The sequence below is a fragment of the Rhinolophus sinicus genome, chromosome 1 (assembly GCF_057876585.1).
Source record: "Rhinolophus sinicus isolate RSI-liver-muscle chromosome 1, RSI-T2T, whole genome shotgun sequence".
NCBI classification, from domain to species: Eukaryota; Metazoa; Chordata; class Mammalia; order Chiroptera; family Rhinolophidae; genus Rhinolophus; species Rhinolophus sinicus.
Genome location: NC_142501.1, coordinates 63,593,621 through 63,608,771, shown reverse-complemented (window position 1 = coordinate 63,608,771; position 15,151 = coordinate 63,593,621).

The following is a 15,151-nucleotide window of genomic DNA, read 5'->3' as shown; positions in this document are numbered from 1 at the left end:
ATGTATACAACTTGATGAGTTTGGAGACAAGAATACAGGCATACCTCTTTTTATTGCACCCCACGATATGTTCTTTATAAATCGAAGGTAAGACCGTTTACTAGCAGAATGTTATGACTCACTGAAGGCTCAGATGGTTGGCATTTTTTAGCGATAAAGTATTTTTAATTAAGTTATGTTCCCTTTTTAAAGACATGATGCTACCGCACATTTAATAGACTACAGTATAGGATAAACGTAACTTCTACATGCACTGGGAAGCCAAAAAATTTTGTGTGACTTGCTTTGTTGTGATATTTGCTGTATTGCCGTGGTCTGGAAATGTGCCTGTAATATCTCCGAGGTATGCCAGTATACCCATGAAACCATCACCATTATCTACGCCATAAACATATCCACCCTTCCCAAAGGTTCCTCCTACCCTCTTTATTTATTATTATTGTTATTATTTAGTGATAAGAACACTTAACATAAGATACACCTTCTTAGCAAATTTTTAAGTACACTCGTGTAATACAGTATTGTTAACTACAGCCACTACGCTGTACAGTAATCTCTAGGACTTACTCATCTGGCACAGCTGAAACTTCATACCTTCTGGCTGATACCTCCTCCTTTCCCCTGCCTCCCAGCCATGGCTACCACCATTCTTCTCTCTGCTTCTGTGAGTTTGACTATTTTATACTCCGCATAGAAGTGGTATCATGTAGTACTTGTCCTTCTGGGTCTGGCTTATTTCACTTAGCGTAACGTGGTCCAGATTCATCCATGTTGTCACAAATGGCAGCATTTTTCTTTAGCCCATTTTTTAAATGGACTGAAGGACTCTCCATGCTAAGATTTTTCAGAACTGTGCTGGAAAGCGTCACACTCTTCCTACCCAATCTTTTTCCTTCTGCTTTCTCTTTAGGTGTCAGGTCTGTATTGCTGCCTGGAGTCTCTCCCCACTTTCTCTGGCCCCCTCCGTTTCACCCTTCACAGATGGATGGCCCCACAGTAAATCTCTGCCTGTCTAACCTATCTTGGCTTCTGCTTCTTTGAGTATCCAAACACAGAAGTATATCCTGAAGCCTCATTAATCTACTTTAAGATGGAGACCTCTGACAGTATAACAAAGATATCGTGCCATCAAAGAGTTCCTTAAGAGGTATAAGTCTCTTGTTTCAAACTTTAAGAGCCAGACTCTTCCAGTTTTCAAATACAGCAGTATTATATCAAAATGTACTGTTCATTCATCCAACAAATATTAACTGAGCCTCTATTACTCGTCACACACTGAGAATAAAGTGGTGAAGGAGACAAAGACCCTCTGTCAGAGGTCATAGTCTAGTGGGAGGAGAGAGACTCTCATATTCAACTAGTTATATCTCACTTTTGTGTCTAATAAACACCTCAAAGCTCACACGTGCAATATCATATGCCTTGTCTCCTCCCACCACATCTACTTCACCCTCAGCCTTCCCCGTCTCAATGGATGGAAATGCTATCTTTCCAACTGCTCATCAGTGTTAGAATATATTCAAAAGATATCCAGAATCAGACTACATCTCACTTCCTCTACTGCTGTCCCTCTGGCCTCAGCCACCATAATCCCCTGCATGGGTTTCTACGATAACCTATCACTACTAATCTCCTTGATTCTACTCTTGCCCTGCAATACTTTATTCTCAACCAAGTAACCCCAGCAATCTGTTTAAAAGAGAAGTCAGAACATGTCACTATTCAAAGCCAAGTGATGGCTCTCCGTTTCACTCAGAGTAAAAGTCATACTTTGTATAGCAGGGTACACGAGCACCTACGCTCACCCCATTTTTCTTCCCTTCTCTTCTCCTCACTCCCTCTGCTCCAGCCACATGGGATTCCCACATGCCAGGCACACGCCTGCCCTGGGCCTCTGCACCAGCTGTTTATCTGTCTGGAATGCTCTTTCCCAGTTATCAGCATGGCTCACTCCTCACCTTCCTCAAAATCTGTCTCAGATGTCACCTTTTCAATGAGACCTACCCTGACCACACTACAAAGTTTGAAAGCCACTACCCCTTGGCAATCCAGAGTCCCTCACTCTTTTCATGCTTTTTTTCCCCTTTCTCCAAAGCACTTATCAGCATTTATTATACTGCTTAATTATATATTTTGTTTATTGTTTATGGTCTGTTTTCTCCCACCAGAAGGTAAGCTCCACAAAGGCAGGGATTTTTGTCTCTTGTTCACACAGTTGGCATTCAGTGACTATTTCCTGAATGAAGAGTCTTGAAGACAACAAAGCAGGGTGATGGAATAGAGAGCCACTTAGTGGAGGGTTGCTTTAGATAAGATTCCTCCCTGGACCACGAGCTCCTTGAAGACGGCTACCTGGGTAGCAATTCTCAGGGCCCTAGGCAGCGTGCAGATACAATGTATACTTGTTGAATCTCATTAGTTGAGAGCCAGAGGCCTGACTAGGGATCTCCTTACGATGGTTCTAACAGCATTGCCAGTTTATTGGTTACCCTTAACGCTCACTTGGTTATCACACCTCCTGGAACCTGCTCACTTCTGTTTTTCTATTTGCCAGAAGTCTATGCTTAAGAAAGACTTCGTACCAGATCCCTCTGCATTCTGACAGCACTGACTGTGAATCACTGTTTCTTCACATTTTAAGTGGAACCCACAGAAGAAGGAGATGGTCAGGAGTCTGAACAGAGAAGGAAGATCTATCACCTTGTTCCTCAGATCAGAGATTGTGCCAAGGGCTGAAACTGCAGGGAGACATACAGTACTATGTTCAGCATTAAGAAGCTGGTAGCCCTGAGTCTGTCGAAGACTACTGCATTTCTTAAATTAACAAGCTCTCCTTCAGGAGGGATGTCTAAGTGAAGACCGAAGGTCACCGGTCTCATGTTGTAGCCTGATTGGGAAAGAGGTCTGGCCTGACTGACACCCAAGGTACCAGCTCCCTCAGAGATTTGGTGATTCTATGGCCTTGATAGAGAATCAAATATTTTTTTAACCCCAAATGACATATATCTCCTTGTCAAGGACATATTACCCCGAAACATCTATTTTCCTATAATTCTTAAGGAAAATTCCAAATTTCTTAGTGGTAATGTACCAGCACTACAATTTTCACAAACACTGCCCTTTCAGCTCCCCCTGGTCCAATGTCAGGAGATTTAACCACCCAGGTCCATCCATGTTGCCCACTACTTTTGCACTGGAGAAAGAAGCACTTAGATAGCTGTTTGCTTCCTATTTCTTCCAAATCAGTTTTAATCTACAAAAGGACTTTACTTTTCTCTTTAGTTAAAGAGTGAACCTACTTAGTGAGCTAGCCTTTTAAGAGTATATTAATAAAGCTACTGGAAAGAGAAAGCTAATAACTTTCCGAGCCTTAAAGTTGGTACTGAGACTATAACTCATTGTGTGACAGCTAAGAGAATGTGGAAAGACTGGTGGGATAATGGTAGAAAGACAATATTCATAGAATCACAGGACTTTAAAAGTAGAATTCCAGTTGCTCATTTTAGAAAGAAGGACAATGGGGGCGGCCCAGTGGCTCAGGCGGTTAGAGCTCCGTGCGCCTGACGCCGAAGGCTGCCGGTTCGATTCCCACATGGGCCGGTGGGCTCTCAACCACAAGGTTGCCAGTTCGATTCCTTGAGTCCCGCAGGGGATGGTGGGCTGTGCCCCCTGCAGCTGGGGTTGAACACGGCACCTTGAGCTGAGCTGCTGCTGAGTTCCCGGATGGCTCAGTTGGTTGGAGCGCGTCCTCTCAACCACAAGGTTGCCGGTTCCATTCCTTGACTCCCGCAAGGGATGGTGGGCTGCGCCCCCTGCAACTAGAAACAGCAACTGGACCTGGAGCTGAGCTGCGCCCTCCACAACTGGGACTGGGGGGACAGCGACTTGACTTGGAGGGGAGGCCTGGAAGTACACACTGTTCCCCAATAGAGTCCTGTTCCCCTTCCCCAATAAAAATCTTAAAAAAAAATAAAAATTGCCAAACATCCCCTGGGGGCGGGGTCACAATTTCAAAAAAAAAAAAGAAGGACAATGAATCCCAGGGTTTAAATCTCTGGCCCAAAGTCCTCTGAGCCTCAGTTCTCAGCGTTCCCACCAACACTTTATTGTTTTTCTTCCTCCCCCTTCTAGCCATGTACCCAACCCCCAAAATCATATTCTCCCCTATCCTTGTAAACATAATCAAAGCATAAAGAAAATATCGTTGGCAGTCACATTTAAATATTTAAATGAAATCAACTTTCAGGCTTCCCTAAGTATGGGGTGGGAGCATGACAGCATTGTTGATTCCCCACCTAACACCAAGCGTTTTCTGGTGTTGGATCACCTTTAGCACTTGTGTGAGGCGGGCTTAGTGCGCTGCGTGCATCTCATAATCTTTCTGAGAATCATATTTCTTAGTCTCACCTACTGAAAAACTGAAAACATTTTTGAAAATGTTTTGTAGTTGTAACACTAGACGTGGGCCTTTGGGAATTCTCTTGGCCTCCTGGCAACTCAAGTTTCCACTTCTCTTACCACGAGCACTCAACAAATTGTGATCTAAGCCAGATTCGATGTGGAAGGCCTACCTTGTTGGGCGAATTAAAGAAAATATGAGGTTGGTGCAAAAGTAGCTGCTGTTTAAAAGGTTAAAAATAATTGCAAAAACCACAATTACTTTTGCACCAACCTAATAGTAATATTAGCTAACATTAATCAAACAGTTTCCTGCCAAGCACTGGGCCAAGTACTTTTCTATGCATTGTCTAATTAAATCCCCACAACAACCTAAAAATGAGATATTATTACACTTGTTACCTACATTTTAGGGATGAGGGTTAAATGACGTAGCTAAGGCCACCCAGCTAGTATTGGCTGTCTGCCTTTATCTCCTGGCTCTTCCTCCTGGTCAGTGGGCTACAGAGCTTGTGCATATACTGCTAAGCGTAGAGAAGGAAGTTATCGCCGCCATCTTTGAGGGATTGTGGCAATTCATAATATTCTCCTCTTGTCTGCCCCCACCCCTCTGAATCTGAATATGGATGAAACCAAGATGGATAGTCATCCAGAGCAAACTTGAGGGGGGAAGGGTCATAATAGCCTGAGAAATGCGTGGGTGCAGAGCTGAGGGTGGCAGGACGGCCTTAGCATTGGGCAGGGCAGGGCTGGAAAGTCTACTGACGTTATGGACATTAGCTTCAACTCTTTTCTCTTTCTTCTTAAGCAAGGATATATGATCTCCTTTAGATTCTTGGTAGGAAAAGAAAAAAGACGGAGGAAAGGAAAGAGAACTTTAATGGAGGGCTGGGCCTGTAGAGAAAAATCTGTTTTATTTTTCTCATTTGTAAAATCATTTAACCTCTGAACCTCAAGCTCCTCATCTGTAAAAATAAAAATAATATCTGGCTGATAGAATTATGGTATGAAATGAAATATGTGGCAAGCACACAGAAGCTTAATGAATGTTAACAAAAATGATAATGATAGGATTATGTATCTAAATCTTAGTTCTGTCCAGGAAGTGCCCAATAAACACTAGCCATCTTTATGTAGTATTTACTGTTTTTTTCCGGCAGACGCGCAAATACACGGTAGTCAATGCTAGAGCGCCCTCTGGTGGCTTTTCTGTCACAAACAAAACCAACTATCCTGACCGACCGGTCTCCGTGAGCCCAGGAAGAGAAGGCCCCGCTGCTGACCGCCCAGGAGGCCCAACCAAAGGAGAGGAGCGCGGTGGAGGCCACGCTGCGGGTGCTCTCGTCACAAAACGTTAACATTAACTCCTAATGATTAAGCATAAGTCCCTAAATATTTTTGAATTTGAGCGTTATAAAATTAGCTCCTACTCAACCAGTTTTGACCTACAAAAATGGCAATTTCATGGGGTTGAACCTATCATTGCTGCTGCGTGGGGAATAATTAAAAATCTGAGTGTGTAGTATGAAAGCGCTAAAACAAAGGAAACAAAACACTCAGTGACTTTAAGAATGACTTTGTGGCTTGTAGGAACTAAAGCTGGGGAAAGAACAGACAATCACTCCTCATATATAGTTAAGCCCCTCAGTGATTTTAATAATTGGGGCTGTTTTCCTGATTTCCTAGATCTCTTCTAACACCTTTCACCCTTACGTCCCGCCGTGACCTCAAGCAGAAACACAGGTGGTGGTGGGCTTTTGTACTCGCCTTTTCTGCTAGTTCACTTGGACCTGCCATTTCCTTCTCTGCTTTGGAGAAAGATCTACTCTCAGAGTCTCAAGAGGACAACTAATGGTGAAGCCCACACCCTCTGCAAAGCAATCCTGAGAAACACCACATGGGGGCGGGGGGGTCACAAAATCAACAACCTCTCTGAGTCCTAACATCATTAATTATAATTTTGAAAAATTGGAATAGGGGTGGCCAGGTGGCTCAGTTGGTTAGAGCGCGAGCTCTGAACGACAGGATTGCTGGTTGGATTCCCACATGGGCTAGTGAGCTGCGCCCTCCACAGCTAGATTGAAGACAAGGAGCTGCCGCTGAGCTTCCAAAGGGGCGGATGGATGGCTCAGCTGGTTAGAGCACGAGCTCTCAACAACAGGTTGCCAGTTCAATTCCCATATGGGATGGTAGGCTGCGCCCCCTTGTAACTAAAGATTGAAAACGACAACTGGACTTGGAGCTGAGCTGCACCCTCTACAACTAGATTGAAGGACAATGACTTGGAGCTGATGGGCCCGGGAGAAACATACTGTTCCCCAATATTCCCCAATAAAATTAAAAAAAAAGAAAAAAGAAAAATTGGAATAGACCGAACCACTCAGCCATTTCTCCACCTCACCCACCAAGTCTTAAAGGACTAAGCCTTAAAAAAAAAAAAAGAATTTTTAAATGGAATATATTATGGAGGAGATTACAGGTGAATTGAAATAAGCTTGTTTAGGAACTGATGGTAAGGGTGTAAATTGGTACAAACTTTCTGTTAAAGAATTTGGCAATACGTATCAAGAGCCATTAAAGCTCTTGACCAAATAATTCTCCTTCAGGAATCTGTATTAAGGAAATAAGCAGAAATGTGGGAAAAGATTTTCATACAAAGATGTTATTGCAGCTTTATTTATAACAGTAACCAACAGCACCAAAAGAAACAGAATTATTAAATCAAGCATGAAATAAATTTGGGTATTTATTTACCCAAATAAATCAAGCATGAAATATTTATTATAGCTTAGAGGTCATGTTTTCAAAGAATATAGAGTGACAGGGAAAATGTCAAGATATATCTCTGTGTACTATACAGGTATGTATGTATGTATCTATGTAGCTGATGATTCCACTTTTACAAAGAAATACACATAGACAATAGACAATGAAAACAGAGGAATGAAAGACTAAAATATTAAGAGTGATTATCTCTGAGTGGTAGATTGTAGGCAATTTTAATGTTTTCCTTTAACTTTTTTACATTCTCCAAAATTTCTATAATAATTATGCTTTACTTTCATAATCACAAAAATATATACATTACAAAAGCAATTTGATTTGAAAAGTCTGTCAAATTTGAATTTTATAATCTTCGTGGTATTGCATTTAGAAACTGAATACCAGGTTTCATCAAAATCTAAAGTTGATAATTAAATATGTTTTAAAATACGTCTTACAGTTGAAAAGTGCTTTCTAGCAATCTTTCAAAGTCCTCACCATATCAAAACACAGAAGCAAAATAAGAAAGAATTGTTTTCTTTGTTCTTGGCCAAATTCTGCAGCTTCTAGGAAATTCTGTTTTCAAGGTTCTCCATTGAGTTGAAACCATTCTTAAGTTTATCCTTCTATCAGTGGCCAAAGCCAGTAGCATTGGGGATTATAATTACAGAGCTCTTGTAACATAATCAGCTGATACACGCTTCCAAAAGGTTAATATCCTGAGTCCTGAGATATTGCCAAGACTCAGAATCCTGTTAATGATGTTAGAACCACTACATTTATCATTTTGTAACTTAAAGCCAATAACAGAAAAGCACAGTATCAAATTCTAATTCACACGAATAGATCAATTAGGTAGAATATTAAGATACTGTATTATAGCACCACATTCTGGGTATGCCTCATGAAAAGAAAGTATTCAAGATCTAATTTAAAGACAAATACTATATGATCTCAATTATATGTGGAATCTAAAGAACAGAATAAATGAACAAACAAAACAGAAATAGACTCATAGATACAGAGAACACACTGATGGTTGCTAGATGGGAGGGGGGTGGAAGATTGGTGAGAAAGGTGAAGGGGTTAGAAAGCACAAATTGGAAGTCACAATATAGTCATGGGGATGTGAAATACAGTATGGGGAATATAGTCAATAATGTTGTAAAGACTATGTAGGGTGTCAGATGGGTACTGGACTTATGGGGGGGATCACTTCATAGATTATATAAATGCCTAACCACTGCACTGTACACCTGAAACTAATATAAAATAATGCTGAATGTCAACTATAATTATATATATATATATATATATATATATATATATATATATATATATATATATATATATCTGTGTGTATATATATATATGTATTATATATATGTGTTTATATATATTATATATATTCATGGAATGTAAAATACAGCATAGGGAATATAGTTAATGGTACTGTAGTAGCTATCTACGGTGTCAGATGGGTAGTAGAATTGTTGGGGTTATCACTTTGTGAGGGGTGTAAATGTCTAATCATTATGTTGTTTTGTACACCTGACACTAATTTTTTTAAAAATGAAAAAAGCCAAAAAAATTAAAAAGAGATCTAATTTAATTCTCATCACCCCCTGTGAGGTAGATATCATTATCTTCTAGATGTATATACAGGAAATTATATGCTAGAGTGGCCTCCCAAGCTGGGGACATTCTTACCCTAATATAGAAGAATTTTATACCCTACCTATTGGGAAGGCATTTTTCACACATTCTGCATGGCTCTGTCTAGCAAATCAAATCTGGGACTCCCCAAAATATCAACTTCTAATTCTGAAATTCTACAATTTAAAAACAATTGAATTAAAATAAATTAACAAGTTACCTTATCATTTTCTAAAACTTTTAGGGTCACATAGGAGAGCTCAGTATTACTTTTTAAAAAATATCTGTAAAAAATAATGTAAATTATTCAAGCATTGGTAGTTCGGGTACCTTTTGAGAAACTTCCTAAAGCAGTTGTTTAAACCTTCCACTTGAACTCTACATTTGTTCAGGCCAAACAAGCATATATTTGTTCTCCCTAGAGCTTCTCATAATACCTCTATTATCTTCTCTGCTAGCTGCAAAGTCATCCTATTAAATTACACACTGCATCCCTAATCTAAGCTTTTCTTCCGGAGATGAAGGCATTTTCTGAAGTTGGTTTTAAGACTGGTACAACTCTGCAGGAACTTCAGTTGGCTCCAGGTGAAAAATTCCTATCAGTCATTACTTAAAATGAAGCCATCAAAAAGCTATTTTTCAGGCCCTTTACAGATTCCCCATTTGCTTCCTATGCCTCTGCCAAGTATAACTATTATTAAGTTGAATGGGAATTTAGCAGATGTGAACCACACACTCTGAATAAACTCTTCACAACAGCTACTACTGTCCTGATGAAGAGTTAACTTTGTTAGGGGAAAAACAAGTGGCAAAACCATGGATCTGGTCTTTTGTATTCAGCGTTGATCAGGGAACAGTGGGAAATCAGCCTCTCGAATAACAGTTGAATAACAGTTTCATCCACACATGAAGGGAAGATGGATATTGCTGCCTAATTTCAGTAATCCTATTCAGATGTGCTAATGAGCTCCTAGAAATTGGCAAGACACCAAAGATCATTTAATGCAAGTGTCCCCAGCCTTCTGAGAAAAATAACAACTGACTTTAAAGGAAAACTCTTGCTGTATCAGGAGAGAAGATGCTAGAAATGGTCGAACGTGCAGAGAGAGGAAGTGGGTATCACTGCCAGTTGTACCCCTTTCCTTCTGGAAATCTCAGCAAAACAGGGAAAACAGTGAGGATAGGGTAACTGGCAGAAACCAGGCTGAGGATATATTAGAAGTAGATAACCTACGAGGTGGAGATCCTTTAATGGAACCAGTAAAAATGGATGGATTCCCTAGCAGGCTGTTCCTGCTGAGGTTCTTTATCAGATGAAGGAACCACCAACACACACATTCAAATTTCATGTCTTATTTCAGCAGCAGCTAGTACGCCTGTCAACATGATCCCATCCTGAACACGAACAGGTAATCATGCAGATTAACGCCTCGTATTTTATCCTAAAACTGTTAGATAAACTCTTGATACATTGCATCATGCTATTTCTAAAATCACAACCCATAGTTAAGCTTCTGATGTGACTGGCCCTGGGGAAACGAGTGATGGCCAAGAAAGGACACGAGCCTGTGAAGACACACAGATCAGCTCTGAAGGCAACAAGACCATGCCCTGGCCCGGGCGATGGCACGGCTTGAAACGCAGGATGTCACAAACACCGATCAGTGCCTACCTGAGTGTTCTTTTTGCTTGAATGTCTTACTTCACAAGTGGGCATGCAGTTTGGTAATTTCCCATTTTGTGGGTAATCCAGATGTACCAGGTCTCGGCAGTAAGAATGACATATATATTTTCCCTCTGAAAGAGAATGCACATGAGGTATCCGGTTAGATGTATACGGGTCTCTCTCCATCCAACAGATAGAGGGAAATGTCAGGCCCTCCCCCATTGCCAGCATTTGGCCTGGGGTAATAAAAACGTGCTTTTGAAAGGCCCGTTTGTTCACAACAGCATTCTGAGCCACTTGAACCCAGACTGTCTTGGCCTTCTCTGAAATCCAAACATAATAAAATCCAAACAGAGACAGGATATTAGGCGACTGTTTTTCTTTTCGCAATTTTCAAATAGAGATAAAATTCACACAACACAGAATTCACCATTTTAAAGAGTAAAATTCAGTGCATTTTAGTATATCCATAATGTTGTGCAACCATCACCACTATCAAATTCCAGAACATTTCCATCGCCCCAAGAACAAATCCCTGACCTATTAGCGCTCACTCCCCATTTTCTTCTTCCTCTACCCCCGGCAACCACTAATCTACTTTCTGTTTCTGTGGATGTGCCTATTCTGGACATTTCATATAAATGGACTTATACAATATGTGGCCTTTTGTGTCTGGCTTCCTTCACTTAACATGTGTTTGAGGTTCATTCATGTTATAGCACTTATCAGGACTTCGTCCCTTTTGAATAATATTCCATCGCCTGGAAGTGCCACATTTTGTTTATCTAGTCGTCAGTTGATGGACATCGGGTTGTCTCCATTCCCAGGAGTGGAATTGCTGGGTCACATTGTAACTCTAATGTTTAATTTCTTGAGGAACTGCCAAACTGTTTTCCAATGTAAATATTTTTAAAAGAGCTCTTACAGCCACATTGCAACACATAGATAAAAACTCCTACAACTCTATTCACCAGGAAATGGAATTCTCTAGACAGTAGTCTGGTACTGGAACCCATTCAAGAGGGGTCTTAGATTATGAATACTTAAGGGATCTTATTAGGAAATAACTTTACCTTTTATTAAAGCGGTGTCTGGGCAAGAAGAACCCTGGTAGAGAATTTAGAGTGGGGGTTCTACATGAGGTTTTCTATTCTAGCCAAGAAGAAGAACGCAATCTATGCTATCATCATCATCTTGAGATGATGGGGGAACGGGCAGGATTCCAGAGAGATGAATTAAAAACTCATTTCACCTGCTTCCCTAATGATCAATATAGCCCCCACAGTAAAGTCTCAAAGCATTTTGGAACCCACACTGCTGTTCCTAAAAAAAGAAAAAATTGAACATATACCTTCAATGTATGCAGAAGAAGACAGAAAGTCAAATTTGCGAGATATCCAAGAGCTAGTGTTATGAGATTAATTTTTCCCCTTTAAATCCATATGTTGAAGTCCAAACCTGCAGCATCTCACAATGTGACTGTATTTGGAGATGGTGCCTTTAAAGAGGTAATTAAGATACAATGAGTCCACATGGGTGGGCCCTGATCCAATATGACTGGCATCCTTATAAGAAGAGGACGTTAGGGCACAGACAACACACAGACCAAGGGCCAACCATGAGAAGACACAGTGAGAAGGTGGATGTCTACACACCAAGAAGAGAGGCCTCGGAAGAATCCTACCCGGCTGACATTTGATCTTGGACTTTTAGACTCCAGAACTAGTGTTTCGTTATGGCAGCCCTAGCCAACTAATACAGGCACTATTGTCAGGATTTTGATATGGGGAGAGAAGACTCTAGGATGACTCGCAGGTGATGCCTTTCACAAGGTAAGGACACTGATAGAAAAGATAAATGATTGAGCTCTGGGCAGTTTGGAATTCAGCTGCCAACGAGAGACGATGTCCAGTGAGTAGTTGGGAAGGTGAGCCTGGAGTTTAGGGTGGAGAGCTGAGATGGGGTTGGAGACTGGGAGTCATTTAACCTGTTAGGTTATATGAGAAGACCTGAGTGTGACTGAGAGCAGTCTGAGAGAGAGTGGCCAGTTGCAAAGAGCGTGGTTTGTTGGTTAGACAGCCTGATTTGTCTCCTGTCTCCACCTCCTACTAGCTGTGCGGCTTTGTACAAGTTACTAGCCCACTTTGAACCCCCAGTTACCATCTATGAGTGGAGGGGATAATGGAGCCTCACAGGGCTCCTGTAAGCCATAAATGATGTAACATTATGTCCTAGAATGTTCTAGAATAGGAACTCATACAAAGTGGCAGCTACTCTTATTACATATCGTAAGAAGTAGGACCAGGAAAGATCTCTGATTTTGATCAGTGAAGGTGAGCGTCTGAAGGAGAATGAGAAGTAAAAGTTAGAGATGTGAGAGAAGTAAGCAAGAAAGTGGGGAAGTCAAGATAGGGGAAAATTTGAAGAAAACAATTGGGTCAGCACTGTCATGTCATAGAGAAGTCAACTAGACAAACACGGAACAGAGTGCAGAGATTTGGCTGTTAGAAAGTCAGACTAAAGAGAGATTGCCCGGAAGTAAGCAAAAGATAAGGGAGTGGGGACATAGAGTGTAGGCCATTCCTTCCAGAAGTTGAACCATATTTTGCCAGGTGGGGGTGGTGGGGAATCAAAGGAGAATAGGGCCAAGACCTGTCTACAAAGAGCATAGACATGAACACCAGCTATCTATTGATTATTTAGTAAAATACAGACATGATATTGAAAGCGAAACGGACACCACGTTCTTCACCTGTGTGCTCCCTTCTGTTTTTGTCACCCCCCCAAATGGAACTGAAATCCTATAGAATTCCTTATTTAATTCAAAATAGAATGGGACACATGATACGTTCTAATTTCTTATTCCATATTTTTCCTCTTCCAAGATTGGACACCATCTTTCATCTTTTCTATTTTTTGGGTAACGCTCCATGGCCCTCGTTCTTATCTGGCAACTAGATTGACGTGTGCTACGTGGTAATAAACCCAACACAGAGAAACCAAATTAGAGAGCTGTGTACAGTCAGTGCTATTCTAAGAGGGGAATTCACTAATGACATTAGGAAACACTTTCTCTTTTGATGTATTTGTGTTTCTCATTCATAATTAATTTTAATCTCTATCTCTACCATATCAAGCCTACAGCAGGCCCACTGTTCCCTTCTGCTCAAAGCATACTTGAAAAAGGGGAAAGCAAAGCCCAAGCATCGGGAAAGTTTTAACCTCTTTTTGTAAATGGAATTTCAATAGAATGGGAATAGTTTTACGAGGAGGCACTGAATTACAAGACTAGAAGGAACTTTGCAAAGCTAGCTACTAAATTTCACCTATACTAAAAGCATTTTGTTTTTTTAAATGTAAGCATCTCTGAAATGGGCGTACATCTTACAATGAATGGCATGCCATGGTGTAATTGACAGCATTTTCCTTCTTAGTAGTACATAGAATAATGTCACAACTGATGGTGCCCTAGAGATAATGAAATATGGTAACGCTTTGCCTTACTACCAGGCAAGCTATTCTAGAAATACAACTACTTACTGGCTTTGTGCGAGCCTCTAGATAATAGTAATAAGATATTTGGTGATGTGGCAGACACACGACATTTTTCATAGCTCAGCATGAGGGCAGGCATCTTGCTGCTCATGCCAAGAAACAAGACAGGTCACAGCTTAAAACCAGGTAGAATTCCTCTTTAAGTCCATTTCAACCCTTCTCACTCTAAACACACACACACACACACACACACACACACACACACACACACACACACACCACCCTTATGAACCATCTCCTTCTCCCAACCTTACAGAGGCATTTAATAGCCTCAGGAAGGGTGATCTATCAGCCACTGGCAAGAGAAAAGTGGAGATCACGCTCTTTGACGTAACATTTAATTTCTGTTAAATCTTCACTTAGATTCTGTTGACAATAAAGATGTACCCACTTTTTGAAGCTGTAGGAAACCCCAGTCTCTCCCATTCATTTGTAGGTGTGCTGTATCAGGACACTTTCCACACCTTCCAGCACTGCAAACCCGAATGCATTATCCTGTTGCTTCTCAGGAAAGACTTGGGAGCCCTGGATTAAAGCCTGGAAGTCCTTGAGTCCTTTTAGGAAGAATCTGAACTGCAAAACACATGTCTTTGATATTTATAACTGGGCGAAATAATACTGGAGTTAATGTTCCATCTGTTATGGAAAATTCAACCTACCAAGCTGTCCTGTGAGAGGAAGGAGCTGCAGGGCCCTGGAGCCTCCATCCTTTGTTTGACTCATGCAAAATCTGAAAGCACGTTTGCCTACAAGGAATAAGGCTTCCTTGTGAACTGGCTTCTAAAGGGACTCAGCTGACAAGAAACCCAAACAGCAGGCCCAGCTGAAGCATTTCTCCCCAGCCCTGAAGGCCAGCTGGGTCTTTCTAGAACACCAAAGGCACAAACAATTGACCCAACATAGACACCTTCATGCTCCCGGCAGGCCAGGTGCCATCAGACTGTCAGAAGCAAAGATAACCTACCGGGTATGTGGGTTTTCTTCACCTGGAAGTTGATTTTGCCAGACAGCTTGTAAATCGCAGTTCCCATCTCTGAGCCCGAGCTCTGCTGTGCTACACAGAGAGACAGCTGAGGGTGACAGGCTGAGCGGGCCAGCCCCGGCTGACCTGTG